The 14,634-nt window shown below is 36.3% G+C and overlaps 1 pseudogene; it reads right to left on the bottom strand.

The window, feature by feature from the left end:
• Positions 1-7,039: 7,039 nt before the first annotated feature.
• Positions 7,040-8,626, bottom strand: LOC101266663 (stearoyl-[acyl-carrier-protein] 9-desaturase 6, chloroplastic-like; annotated as a pseudogene).
• Between the last annotated feature and the right edge of the window lie 6,008 nt (positions 8,627-14,634).

Genomic DNA, 14,634 nt, shown 5'->3' on the forward strand with positions numbered 1-14,634 from the left:
TCACTTCACTGTGTAAATTAAAGGTGTTTGTAATGTTAAAATGAAATAAAATTTGCTTTGTAATTATGTTCTCAACCTTATGGCTAATTTCAAGGTCAAACTATTGATGTCTGGGGATTAGACAGGATATGACAGCGTTTTAGCTGACTTAGGACATGATTCTAGATTGAAAGACATGAATATTGAGAATTAGTACGGAAAGGTAAGTGGTAATCAAGTTTTGTCCTACTTCTAGCAGTATGGTTTAGGTGTTATGTCTTTTTTTTTCTCACTATTGATGTCTGGTGATTAGACAGGATATGACAACGTTTTAGCTGACTGAGGACATGATTTTAAATTAAAAGATATGGAGGTTGAGGATTAGAACAAAAGCGTAACTGGTAATCGAGTTTTGTCCTACTTCTAGTAATATGGTTTAGGTTTTGTGTCTTTTTTTTCTCTCACTATTGATGTCTGGTGATTAGACAGGATATGACAATATGTTGCTACACTTGTTTGTGTATTGCTATTTCGTTGTTTCTTTTCTCTCTTTCACACCTGCTTTTATTAAGTTGAAGGTTTATTGAAAACAACTTCTAAAATAAAGATAAGATTTGTTGCATCCTCTACTCTTTTAAGACTTCAATTATGAAATTATATTAAATAGGTTGTTGTACTATTATTTATTGGTTTTCTTCATATCTTCGATGAATGCAAACAAATTAATAAAATCTAATATAGGGGTAAATTACTAAAACTGTGAGGGGAGTCACAAAACAACACAAGTAGGATACAACACCTACAAGGATCGACTTCAAGACAATCAACCAAATATACTTCACCAATTTACCAAAAGAAATTCACCAGTATATTAACCAAGCTCAAATCAGCAACACATCAATTGAATCACAAGCAAATATGAATTATAAATACGCAAGTGACACACAAGATTTATACGTGGAAAACCCCTTCGGTATGAAGGATAAAAACCACGGGACTTGAAGGAGTCCACCCTTCTTCTTCTCTTATTATGCAAATTGAGGGTAAAAACACCCAAATCAGTCTACAAGGATGTCACAGCCCACCAACAACAACATACATAAGAGCCAACACAAAAGAGAAGAGAAATTGAGAAATATCACCAAAAAAATGCAGGTTACGCCAGCTGCGATAACAGACGATCAAGAACTCCGATTGACGATCTGAACGGTCAAGATGTAGTGCTATGTGTTGTGAACCAGCTGTGAAAATTTCAGAACGATCCAACGGTCAGATCTCTTGAAATCTGAAATTTTGTCTCGCTGTCCAGAAAAACCAGCAACCCTTTTCTCTCTCAAAACCCTCTCTCTATTTCTTTTTTTTCTCTTCCAAAACAAAAAACCCCAGCCCCAACATCAGCTGCCCAAGACTTCTAGAAGAAGTCAACAAAGCCCAAAATATATGGGCCACCCATCAATGGGCTGGACCCTTAACAATCTCCCCCTCCAGCCCAGTTCGGGGAGACCAAACATAAAAGGTCATCAAGAAGACATACCTGCAAGCTTGGAACAAAATTCAAGCTTGCTTCGAGGGACCACCTTTGTCAACATATCAGCACCATTCTTGTTGGTGTGAATCTTCTTCAACTTCATTAGTTGCTCTTCAATGACAACACGCAACCAATGATATCTCACATCAATATGCTTTGTGCGAGCATGGTACATGCTGTTTTTCCTCAAGTCCATAGCACTTTGACTATCACAAAACACAACATACTCGCTTTGCTTCAAACCTAACTCTTGAAGGAAACGCTTTAACCAAAGCATTTCTTTGCTTGCTTCCACTGCTGCTATATATTCTGCCTCGGTTGTAGACAACGCTACACACTTCTGTAGCTTGGATTGCCATGAAATGGCTCCCCCTGCAAATTTGAACAAGTAACCCGAGGTAGACTTCCGGTTATCAAGATCTCCAGCCATGTCAGCATCCGTAAATCCCTCAAGAATAGGCTCACCACCTCCAAAACACAAACTCAGATTTGATGTGCCTCGCAAATATCTTAAGATCCACTTTACAGCTTCCCAATGAACCTTGCTCGGATTTGCCAAGTATCTGCTAACCAATCCAACAGCATGTGCTATATCCGGTCTTGTACACACCATGGCATACATCAATGAACCAACAGCAGAGGAGTAAGGAATATGAGACATACTTTCCTTTTCTTTCTCGGTTGTAGAACAACAACGCTTGCTCAACTTGAAATGGGCTGCAAGTGGTGTATTAACTTGCTTGGCATTCTTCATATTGAACCTTTCAAGCACCCGTTCAATATACTTTTCTTGTGACAACCAAAGCTTACCAGCTTTTCTATCACGAGCAATTTCCATACCAAGAATTTGCTTCGCAGGACCCAAATCTTTCATATCAAAGGACTTTGACAAATCCTCTTTTAACCTGCAAATCATCTCAACATCTTGTCCCACAATCAACATATCATCAACATACAAGCAAAGGATAATGAAGTTACCTTCAGAGAATTTTCTAAAATACACACAAGGATCTGCAGTAGTCCGCTTGTACTCATTACTACTCATGAAGGAATCAAACTTGTGATACCATTGCCTTGGTGCTTGCTTGAGTCCATAGAGACTCTTTTTCAACTTGCAAACAAAATTCTCTTTTCCCTTAACTTCAAATCCTTCCGGCTGCTCCATGTAAATCTCCTCATGCAAATCACCATGTAAGAAAGCAATTTTAACATCAAGTTGTTCAAGTTCAAGATTCAAACAGGCAGCTAGTCCCAAAATCATACGAATGGAAGTCATCTTCACCACCGGTGCAAAAATCTCATCGAAGTCGATGCCTTTTTTCTGATGGCATCCCTTCACCACTAATCTTGCCTTCCGCTTCACTAGCTTGTTGTCAACTTTCTTGTTCTTAAACAACCACCTGTTCTTCAAGACTTTCTTCCCTTTTGGAGGCTTCACCAAGTCATAGGTTTCATTCTTCTTCAAAGAATCCATCTCCTCTTGCATAGCCTTGAGCCAATGGTCTTTGTCTGAGTGTGACAAGACCTCTTGAAGGCTTTCAGGCTCCCGCTCATCAGTGATTAGGATGTATTCTGAACTTGGATAAAGTCTTGAAGGTTGACGAACTCTGGTCGATTTTCTAAGTGTTGGCTCTTCTACCTGTGGGCTGGATTTCTCCCCCTGATTGGAAGACTCTCCATGTTGAACATCTACAGCTTCATCATCAGGTTGTGGTACAACAACATCAGGTTGTACCTCTTCAATATGGTCATGTTCATGAGCAATTTCATGACCATCCTCTGGAGCATCACCTGTTAATTGATCATCTGAAGCAGAAACATGAGGCATGGGCATATCAATAACATTATGAGAGAAATTAGAATAATAAGTCTTATCAGCACCCAAGAGATGAAAACCCATCTCGTGCTCATAAAAGACAACATCTCTACTTCTCACAACTTTTTGCTTTGCTAGATCATAAAGTCTGTAACCAAACTCTTCATCATCATATCCAACAAACACACAAGGAGAAGTCTTGAAATCAAGCTTCAATCTATGTTCCTTCGGCACATGCATAAAAGCCTTGCATCCAAACACCCTCAAGTGAGAATAAGAGGGGTCTTTCCCAAACCAAACTCTCTCGGGAATATCAAACTCCAAAGGAACTGATGGTGCTCTATTTATCAAATACACAGCAGTTCCAACTGTTTCACCCCAAAATGACTTAGGAAGATTGGACATTCTAAGCATGCATCTCACTTTCTCAATAATGGTTCTGTTCATCCTCTCGGCAACGCCATTGTGTTGTGGGGTACTCGGTTTTGTTCTCTCATGTCGAATGCCATATCTTGAGCAATATGCTTTAAACTCATTTGAAGTGTATTCACCTCCATTATCAGTTCGAAGACGCTTCAGTTTGCAATCTGTCTCCCTTTCAACCATTGCATGAAACTTCTTGAAGATACCGAACACCTCACTTTTGTGCTTCATCATATAAACCCAAGTTCTCCGAGTAGCATCATCAATAAAAGTAACAAAGTATTTGTTACCACCAGTGATTCCACTTCTATGGGACCACACACATTAGAGTAAACCAACTCTAACTTCACTTTCTTTCTTGTAGATGTCCTCGGAAAAGAAACTCTGTGTTGCTTTCCTGCTAAACAATGATCACAAGGGTCAAGTGAAATAGTAACATCAGCAGGAATAAGAGACTTACCGGCCAACAGCTTTATACCCTTCTCACTAACATGCCCCAATCTTCGGTGCCATAAGTTAGGAGATGTTTTCTCCTCAATAGCATTCAACTCACCACTACACACTTTCAAATGTGTCTTATACAAGGTACAACAAAGCTTGCCACGAGCAACAGTCAAGGAACCCTTAGACAATTTCCATTTACCCTCACCAAAAGTGTGCTTGTAACCCTCTTCATCAAGTACGTTAGCAGACAATAAATTGAGGCGTAAATCTGGAATGTGGCGAACATCTCTCAACGTCAAATAGCACCCTACATTGGTTTGGACTCGAATATCTCCAATGCCAACAATACTTGCTGAGCTCTGGTTCCCCATCTTCACACTACCAAAATCTCCAGCTCGGTAGTCAATAAAGTACTCCTTATTAGGAACACAATGATAGGAAGCTCCTGTATCAATAAGCCATTCAGTGTCAGAACTATCAACATGACAACATTCTCCAGTAGCACATATCAAAGAAACACGATCATCAGAACTAGAAGTTGTAGCAGCTGTATTCTTGTCATCACCCTCTTTATGATGGTCATTTTTCTTATTTTGCTGGTCTCTTTTCAACTTGTAGCAAAACTTTTGAATGTGGCCAGGCTTGCTACAATAGTGTCATATCGTAGGTTCTCTCCCATCCTTGGACTTTGACCTATACTTTGACTTGCCACGCCCTTTGGGACCTCTACTCTTGCTTCTTCCTCTATTCTCTACCACAAGTGCCTGCGAAATATCAACACCCAACTCCTTTCTTCTAAGCTCTTCATTGAACATGCTCTCTTTGATGACATCCAATGAAAGCGTACCATCTGGAGCTGAGTTGCTGATGGACACAACCAAAGTTTCCCAACTGTCTGGCAAAGAACTCAAGAGGAACAAAGCCTGCAACTCATCATCAAGGACAATTTTCATAACAGTCAACTTGTTAATAATATCTTGAAAGTCGCTAAGATGCTCAGAAACAGACTTCCCTGGCTTCAACTTGAGATTAACAAGCCTCTTAATCAACAAGGCCTTGTTATGAGCGGTCTTCCTCTCATAAAGACCCTCCAATTTTCTCCATAGCTCAAGCGGCTCAGTCTCCTGGGATACATGATTGAATATGCTAATATCAATCCACTGTCTGATTGTCCCCAAGGTCTTTCTCTTCAGCTTTTCCCATTCTTTTTCTGTCATCTTCTCTGGCTTAGTGGGCTGGTCATCTTTCTTTGTTTTATCCACATCAATTGAATCAAACAAATCCTTGCAATATAGCAAATCTTCCATCATTGGACGCCAAATGGAATAATTGGTTGATGTCAGTTTAACCATAGAGTTATTTCCATGCTCCATGTCTATGGTTTAACACTCAGCTCTGATACCAATTGTGAGGGGAGTCACAAAACAACACAAGTAGGATACAACACCTACAAGGATCGACTTCAAGACAATCAACCAAATATACTTCACCAATTTACCAAAAGAAATTCACCAGTATATTAACCAAGCTCAAATCAGCAACACATCAATTGAATCACAAGCAAATATGAATTATAAACACGCAAGTGACACACAAGATTTATACGTGGAAAACTCCTTCGGTATGAAGGATAAAAACCACGGGACTTGAAGGAGTCCACCCTTCTTCTTCTCTTATTATGCAAATTGAGGGTAAAAACACCCAAATCAGTCTACAAGGATGTCACAGCCCACCAACAACAACATACATAAGAGCCAACACAAAAGAGAAGAGAAATTGAGAAATATCACCAAAAAAACGCAGGTTACGCCAGCTGCGATAACAGACGATCAAGAACTCCGATTGACGATCTGAACGGTCAAGATGTAGTGTTATGTGTTGTGAACCAGCTGTGAAAATTTCAGAACGATCCAACGGTCGGATCTTTTGCAATCTGAAATTTTGTCTCGCTGTCCAGAAAAACCAGCAACCCTTTTCTCTCTCAAAACCCTCTCTCTATTTCTTTTTTTTCTCTTCCAAAACAAAAAACCCCAGCCCCAACATCAGCTGCCCAAGACTTCTAGAAGAAGTCAACAAAGCCCAAAATATATGGGCCACCCATCAATGGGCTGGACCCTTAACAAAAACAACTGAAGCAATGAGCTGTCACTCACTTGGAATAAATATCTGGTATATTTCTTGTTAGAAGTTCTAAATTATGACATTTTGACAAATTGTATGATTGCCTGAAAATTGAGTTTTTTTAAAAAAATATATATATAAACTTTTCAAATAAAATGGAAATAATTATTAGAAGTTTGATAAATTTAAATTATTATGTCCTAAGAAAAATTTAATGAATTGACTATAATAAACAGCATAGAAACAATATATTAAATCCTCTATTCAAATTTGATTTTAGACCACTAATATATTTGAGTCGTATCTGAACCAACCTAAGAAAATGAAAAGATCCAAATATGTTCTTAAATTTTGTAAAAAAAAAAAAAAGTTCTAGTTATTTGCCTACATTAATAGGTGAAATTAAATACAAAAATAGACTAGAGTTACTAATACTTGACAAATAACAGAAGTTTTTCAACACGTTCACTATTTTTACTAAGGGAAAACAATTGAATTTGTTCTTAATGATATGAAATGGTAGAATTATGAAATCTTCGAAAAAATTATATGTATTCACTTAATTAAAACTAACTAGTACTATGTGTTTTTGTAATCTAACACTTAACAATTACTTTTGGAAAACATAAACTAATGATTAGTATACATTTAGAAATGATTTAGTCGAATACAAATTACTATTCTCTCAAACCACTTTTATTTTTTTTAAAAGTACATTTCTATATAGTTTCTTACATGCTTCTTTCAAATGATCAATTCATCTAAACACTCACTTCTTTATTGAAAATCCAACTAAATTTCACTCGATGTGACTCTATTTTCTTTGCTCGATTTTCCAACTTCCTAACTAAAAGTGGAAATTTGCACACAAAATCCTGTGCACTTTTAGCCTCCCCTGTCAACCCTTCAAGTTTTTCCAATTTCCATCGTGTTATAAAAAAACTCTATTATTTCACCATAATCGCGAGTTGTGTGAACCCCTAACCTTTGAGAAACGGCTGAGTAGTTTTCAAATAAATTCGAATCTTGTCCATCATACATGAGATGTTGTGGCATCACTATTCTCTTCTTCATCATATTCGAAATGGCTAACATAGTTGTATCTGGATCCACTTCAAGCAATTTCTCAACAATTTTTATGTAGGCATTTTCATGCCGCTTCTCATCTGCTGCAATGGTTCCACATATACGCGCTAAGACGGGGTCTCCAGCCTCCTTAGCTAGCCTAGCCATATTGCCGTGTGACATGAATGTTGCGCGCTCTTGAAATGATGCATACACAAAGCCCATATATGGATTGTTCTCTGTTCCATTATCCTAATAATAAGATATAGAAACATGATGAACAAGTTATCATTAGTTTTCTTTAGACATAACACATAAATTTGCCTTTTAACTTGACCTCATTTCATTTTTATGTTCTTCAACTTTAGGTATGTACAAGTAGACACTCAAACTTTTATAAAATTGAACAAGTAGGTACAAGAGTCCTACGTGGCACAATTGCAAGTAGGACAAAAAATTACATGTAGGACATGTGTGTCTATTTGTTCAGTTTTATACAAATTTAAGTATCTGCTTGTGCACACCCAAAGTTGAAGATCAAAAATATGATTTGAAACCAAGTTAAAGGACATATTTTATATATTATATTTTTTTCGTTTTAAGAGTACGAGATGCATACTGGACAAGTAAAGAACACAAGGAACAATATATATTTTTGTGAAAATTACAATTACCATTCCGGCTCGAATCATATATTGTGTTGTCTTGTCAATCATCATCATATCAACTCTGCCTGAAAGATAAATGTAAGTTCGTAGCAAGTCACCATGACGATTCTCCTCAGCTGCCCATGACCGAGTCCAAATTGCCCATGGACATGAACTAGACCCTGTCTTATCGCGTACTCCGTCCCACGTGTTAATCATGGTTTGATAAGTAGGTAATGAATCCTCACCTAGCATATTACCCACAAGCATAACAAAGTACTCATCGGGAAGCCCTAAAACTCGTTGTCTTAGTTCACAAACCTCTTCGTTAGATCTATCGAACCCTTGAGAAGGGTCAGGGAGAAATTCACTAGGCTGCCAACATTTCTCTATGGGTTTACGAAAATCGAGGAGATTTTCGGAAACCCAGGATTCTAATGACTTGAAGACTTCTAGTTTTTCATGTGGCATTGAGTGAGTTATGTGGTGGCGTGATGGAGGAGCTATAGGTGATGAAGCCATCGCGGAGACCGGAGGAAGCCTTTGCAATGATTTGCAACGGGGTATGGTGGTGGTAGGGGGAGGTGATGAGAACGTCATAGAGTGCATGGCCAATAAATGTCAAATAGTGCTATTGTGTGACTATTACTTCTTACAAGGAATCTTATTTATAGGTATTTATCATTCATAGTAATTGTTTGAGAGATTAGTGTAGGGGGGGGGGGGGGGGACAGGTATCAGCTAATCGTAAAATATACCTATATACATGTACTTTTGTCGCCAGATACACTAAAATAGGGAGAGACGAGTGAGATGTGGAGGGAAGCAAGCGAGATAGTCTTGTATCGTAAGTACATGCGAATCACACGAGATATATGTATATGTATGTATCTAGTGTGATCACATGCATTTGAAATACCATACACATAGGAGAGTGGAGAGTGAGATTTAATATGTATTGTAGATATATGATACAGTGTATTTAAAATATATTATACATAATTTTAATCTCGTGTATCCCGAGAGACATGGAAGGGAAATCAAGCGAGACCCCATTAGTAGCGGCGAGCGAGAGTGGGTTGGGGTTGAAGAAAAACAAAGACGAAGCTTCATCCCTCTCCTTTTAGGCAACGTTCCTCAACAAAGTGTTCGCTTCTTTTTCTTAGACATATCTAGACGCAACAAAATTTGATAAGATTCATAACATTATAAAATGATATAAGTGTCAAAAACACACGTAAAGTATATATTTTTTTTGAGATTCATACCTAAACTATTGAAAGTTTGAGTTTTATACCTAAATTATCACTTTTTAGTTTGAGAAACACACATCTCTCTCTTTTACCACTCTCATCATGGTATGTGTTAAATTAAAAATTAAAAACTATTATAAAAAATAATATTTTCTTTTTAAAAAAAATGTAAAATATTTTTCTTAACTCAGGCCATCACTTCCTCTCACCCCCCAACCCCCACTCCCACCCCCACCATTTTTTTAAGTTTTTTATTTTGTTTAATTTGTTTTATAAAAGTATTTCATTTTCTTTACTTCATCTCCTCCCCCTCCTCACATAATAATTTAGATATTATTTTATTTTCTTAAAAAAATAATTCTACCCATCTCACTTAACCCTCCGCTTTTAATTTTTTTCCAGTGTTTAGATATACATATCGAAAATATTTTTTACTTGCCGCCACAAGACTTTTTAAATTTTTTTAGTTATTTATGTTATATTCGATACACTAATGAAATTTTTTTCTAAAAATATGTATACGTGCATATTTAACACAAAATGAGAAAAAAAAACGTTAGAAGAATTAGGAGCGGAGGATTAAATAGGAGGTAGATTTTTTTTTAAAGTGAAATAATATCAATTTCTATCAGGGAGGGGATGAATGTGTGGGTTTTTTTTTGGAAGGGGAAGGGAGGATGAAGCATGAAATTTTTTAAAGTATTTTATAAATGACTTCTTTTAAAAAAATGATGGGGGTTGTCGGGAAGGGGGTACGTGGAGGAGTTGATGGAGTGGGGTAAGAAAAATAATTTAATTTTTTATATGGATAGTAAAACATTAATTTTTAATTTTTAATTAATATTAATATTTTATTATTTAATTTTTATCTAGGTGAAATATTTCATCTATGTGGGATGCCATGTGTCAAGATTTTTTCAAACAAACGAGAAAGTGCATTACACACACTACTGAGGTGTGTTTCTCAAACTAAAAAGAGATAGTTTAGGTTTGAAACTCACACTCTCAATAGGTTAGGTATGAAACTCAAAAAAGTGAATAATTTATATTTGTTTTTGACATTTATCTCTTATAAAATCAAAGTATTTAACTCTTAAACTAGTAAAATTTATATAAGTTTTCATTTTTTATCTTTAAGACGGAGGGTGTAATAATTAAGAAGCAATCGAAGATGTAAATGTAGCTATGTAGATACTACTTTGAATAATTGACTTTTAAAACTAATACATATAGTGTATCAAAATTTTCATCCCCTAAGGCAGCATATATAGATAGTGTTGTAGATTGTTGGACTTTTATATGGAGCTACTGTGAAATCACGAATTTGGAGACTAAAAGGAAAAGAAATTGATAAAAAATTTAAAAGGGCAAACGATTTTGTTTTAATATCGTTAACAATCAAAAATGCTTCTCTATCAGTGATTTTGTCAAAAAAAAATTTCCAGAAAATCGCTGCACTTGCAGCATTTTTGCGAATTTTTTTTAAAAAAAAAATCGTTGCCTTAGCAACGATTTTCGTTAAAGTTTTTTTTTTTATAAAATCACTGCTGTTACAGCGTTATATAAATTTTGTGGAAACTTTTTTTTTTTTTAGAAATCGTTGCTTTGGCGACGATTTTAGTAAAGTTAATTAGTAAGTACACCAAACTACTCAACCAATTAGTCAACATGTAAATTTCTGCCGACTTTATAAAATAAAAAAAAATTAATTTATTTTTTTAACTAAAATTTTCTATTTGAATTTAATTTTAAAATAATTTTCTTGGACAAAATCGCAGCACAGCCAACGATTTTACTTTTTAAAAAGAAAAAAATGGTCAAAATCGCCGCACGGGCAGCAATATTCTTTAAAAATAAAAAAATCTTGGAGAAAATCACTCGTGAGTCAGCGTTTTTATACTTTAACGGGAGTAACGGAGTGACAAAAAATCGCTACTCCAGTAGCGATTTTACCCCTTTGATTTAAAAAAAATGATGTTTCCTTTTAGAACTTTTGTCCAATTTTTTTGCCCTTTAAGCTCCGAGCTCGTGAAATCACCTCAAATATTGTTCAACAATGTCATAAATTTTTTAAAAATAAATTAATCCACCTAAACTATTACTTTCCCTAGTGATATAGTATTTGACATAAATCACTACCATATTTATCAATAACTCAAAGGTACATAGGAGAGGGACATAAACCTAATCTTCTAGAACAACATACAATGAAATAGCATTGATTATGTCAATTAGATTATACAAACTCTATCCATTTGTAAGGATATACAGCAAAAGGATAGTTGTTGCTCCATATTATATGAATATCACATAAACCTATCGATTGGGTTAGCCTGTTTGATTTTGGCTCATTAAAATCGACTCAAAAAGAGCCCGACCCGGCAGCCAACCCTCTTTATTAGTGGGGTGGGTCGATTTGGATTATTTTCTCCCACAAGTCGATAAGGCTAGCTCGATTGAGAAGGATATGCGGTTCATCGATTCATTGATCTGGACTGGCCTGGAAATTATAAAAAAAAATAATGTGGGGTGATATCCTTTTGGCCACTTTATCAAAAAGTGTCCAAAATGACATTTTTACAAAAACAAAATTTTATACACAAATTTTTTCATAACTAGCTATACGTTTTTTTATTTTTCGTACATAAAATGAATCTTTTAATTCTCTCAAATATTACGGTTCTTTCTTTATTTTCAGAATCCGATAATTTGGTATATTTGTTTCTTCTCCCCATTTTATACTCGTTTAACGGTTTTAGTGTGACAGCTACTGAGTAAATATAATTTTTGGAATTAAATTTAAAATTTTGAGATAAATTTGAACGTCAATATATATTTTATATTATATAGAAAAGTGAAGTGGGAGGACGACCAAGGGTAAAAATGTAATTTTCTAACAAAAATATATTAAGAAAGATAATAAATAATTCTAGAAATCTCTTTTTATATATAAACTGAATAATGATAAAGAGCAAAAATGTAATTTCACACTAACAAAAATCTATCGATAATGATAACAAGAAAATTTAATATTTTAGAAACATATTAAGTTATTGTTATTACCATTAACTTATTTTATCATTACTTTACTTCCTTTTCTTTTGTGATTTGTTGTGATATCTTGTCACGACCCAAAACGAGCCGCGAGTGGCACCCACCCTTATTCTCCTAGGTGAGCGAACCAACAAATCTAAACCCCAACATTTATCGGTAAAACATTTATAAATAGTAAAAATAATGCGGAAGATCCAAAACTCAATTAAATAAACTTCTAAAGTTTAATACTTATTATTCCCAAAATCTGGAAGTCATCACACCAAGAACATCTATCCTCGAATTTCTAAATCTAAGAGTACTTAAGAAGCTAAAATAGTAAAAAGATGGTCCATGTCCGAACTTCAAGACATCAAGACGTGAAGGAGAGAATCTGGCACGAGCTAGGAATAATAGCTCACCCTGAATTCTGATGTGCTGAAGACTGGCTAGATCTGAGGACGAGTCGAAGTCGATGGCACGCTTGCTGCACTCCACAAATAACAAAGAAGAAAATTACAAGTAGGGGTCAGTACAAGGAACACGTACTGAGTAGGTATCATCGGCCAACTCAAAATAGAAAACAATATATACCGAGTAATAATATAAAATCAACCATGATATTTAACAGGTGACAATCAACAAGTATAAGAACCATTGGCAACAACACCAAGCACACCTATGAGGACTCAAGCCTCCACACCATACTCATTTGGGAAAAATAGGTTCTTTGAATTTGAGTACATTAACATAATTCAAGATTCATTCTCTTTATCATTATCGTGTCGGAACGTGACACCCGATCCCCTAAAACTATCGTGTCGGAAAGTGACACTCCGATCCCCTAATGCTACCGTGTCGGAACGTGACACTCCGATCCAATATTACCGTGTCGGAACGTGACACCCGATCCCCTAATACTACCGTGTCGAAACGTGACACTCCGATTCCCTAATGCTACCGTGTCGAAACGTGACACTCCGATCCAATATTACCTCATTATTTTAGTTGATCAAGCCTTCTTTATGTCAAGGCGTTATCTTAATAGAGAGGATTTAAGATTGAAGATTCAACAGTCTCATCATTCTGACCACCACAATTACACAATCACAACATACAAACACACAATCAAGCATATTGAAGACTTTACAATACCACCCAATACATATCAATCGCTATTTAGAGTTTATCTATCACATAGAAATAAATTATAACCTACCTCCACCGAAGAATCGTGATCAAGCAAGCTACTTCCCCAATGCCTTTGCTTTCCTCTTCGTTCTCTCTTTCTCGCTCGTTCTCCCTCTCTGTTCTTTTTATTTTTCTTCCCATATTCTTTTTCTTTTACCCTAATTATCATATAATCAATTATAAAAGATGATAAAAGTAACCCACTATTATTCCCTTATTATCTTCTTTAACCCCCAAGTAAATAAATTATTAAATTTAGCACACTAATTCCATAATTATAATCATGAATAGTCCAAAATACCCATTTAAACTTTTAGCGGAAGTCTGGCCAAGTCGGGGTTACGCAACTTGCGACGGTCCGTCGTGTCTACGACGGTCTGTCCTGCAGGTCCGTAACAACGTTTAGATAGTTAATTTCAATAATGAGGTTACGCAACTTGTGACGGTCCATCGTATCTATGACGGTCCGTCCTGCAGTTCCGTCGCGAAGTTCAGAGAGTCGATCCCAGTACCCTGATTTTCAGAGTTGAAGTGTTTTGGAATGGAGACACTCGACGGACCGTCGTTCCTATGACGGTTCGTCCTACCTGCCGTCGAGGGTAATGAGGAGAGCAACAGAAGAAATTACACAAGTATGGGACGACGGAGTCCATCACGGTCCGTCGTGACCATGGCGGTCCGTCGCGTGATCCGTCGACCCAGTCAGTTTTTATCACAAATGATTCAACTGCTCGAACCGACTAAACAGGTCGTTATAATAGATACCAATTTACCCATCGTTCGTCCTCGAACGATCACAAGAAGAAAAGCAAGGGCGAGAAAGAGTACCTGAATCTGTAAAAAGATGTGGATATATTTCTTGCATATCGGCCTCATTCTCCCAAGTGGACTCTTCAACTGGTCGATTCTTCCACTTAACCTTGATTGATGCAATCTTCTTTGATCTCAACTTGCGGACTTCTCTATCTAAAATAGCAACAGGCTCCTCCTCATAAGACAAATTCTCATCAAGAAGAACTGAATCCCAACGAATAATGTAGTTTCCATCCCCATGGTATTTTTTCAGCATAGACACATGAAATACCGGGTGCACTCCTGAGAGTCCTGGAGGCAATGCCAATTCATAAGCCACCT

This window comes from Solanum lycopersicum, chromosome 1 (assembly GCF_036512215.1).
Source record: "Solanum lycopersicum chromosome 1, SLM_r2.1".
Classification (NCBI taxonomy): Eukaryota; Viridiplantae; Streptophyta; class Magnoliopsida; order Solanales; family Solanaceae; genus Solanum; species Solanum lycopersicum.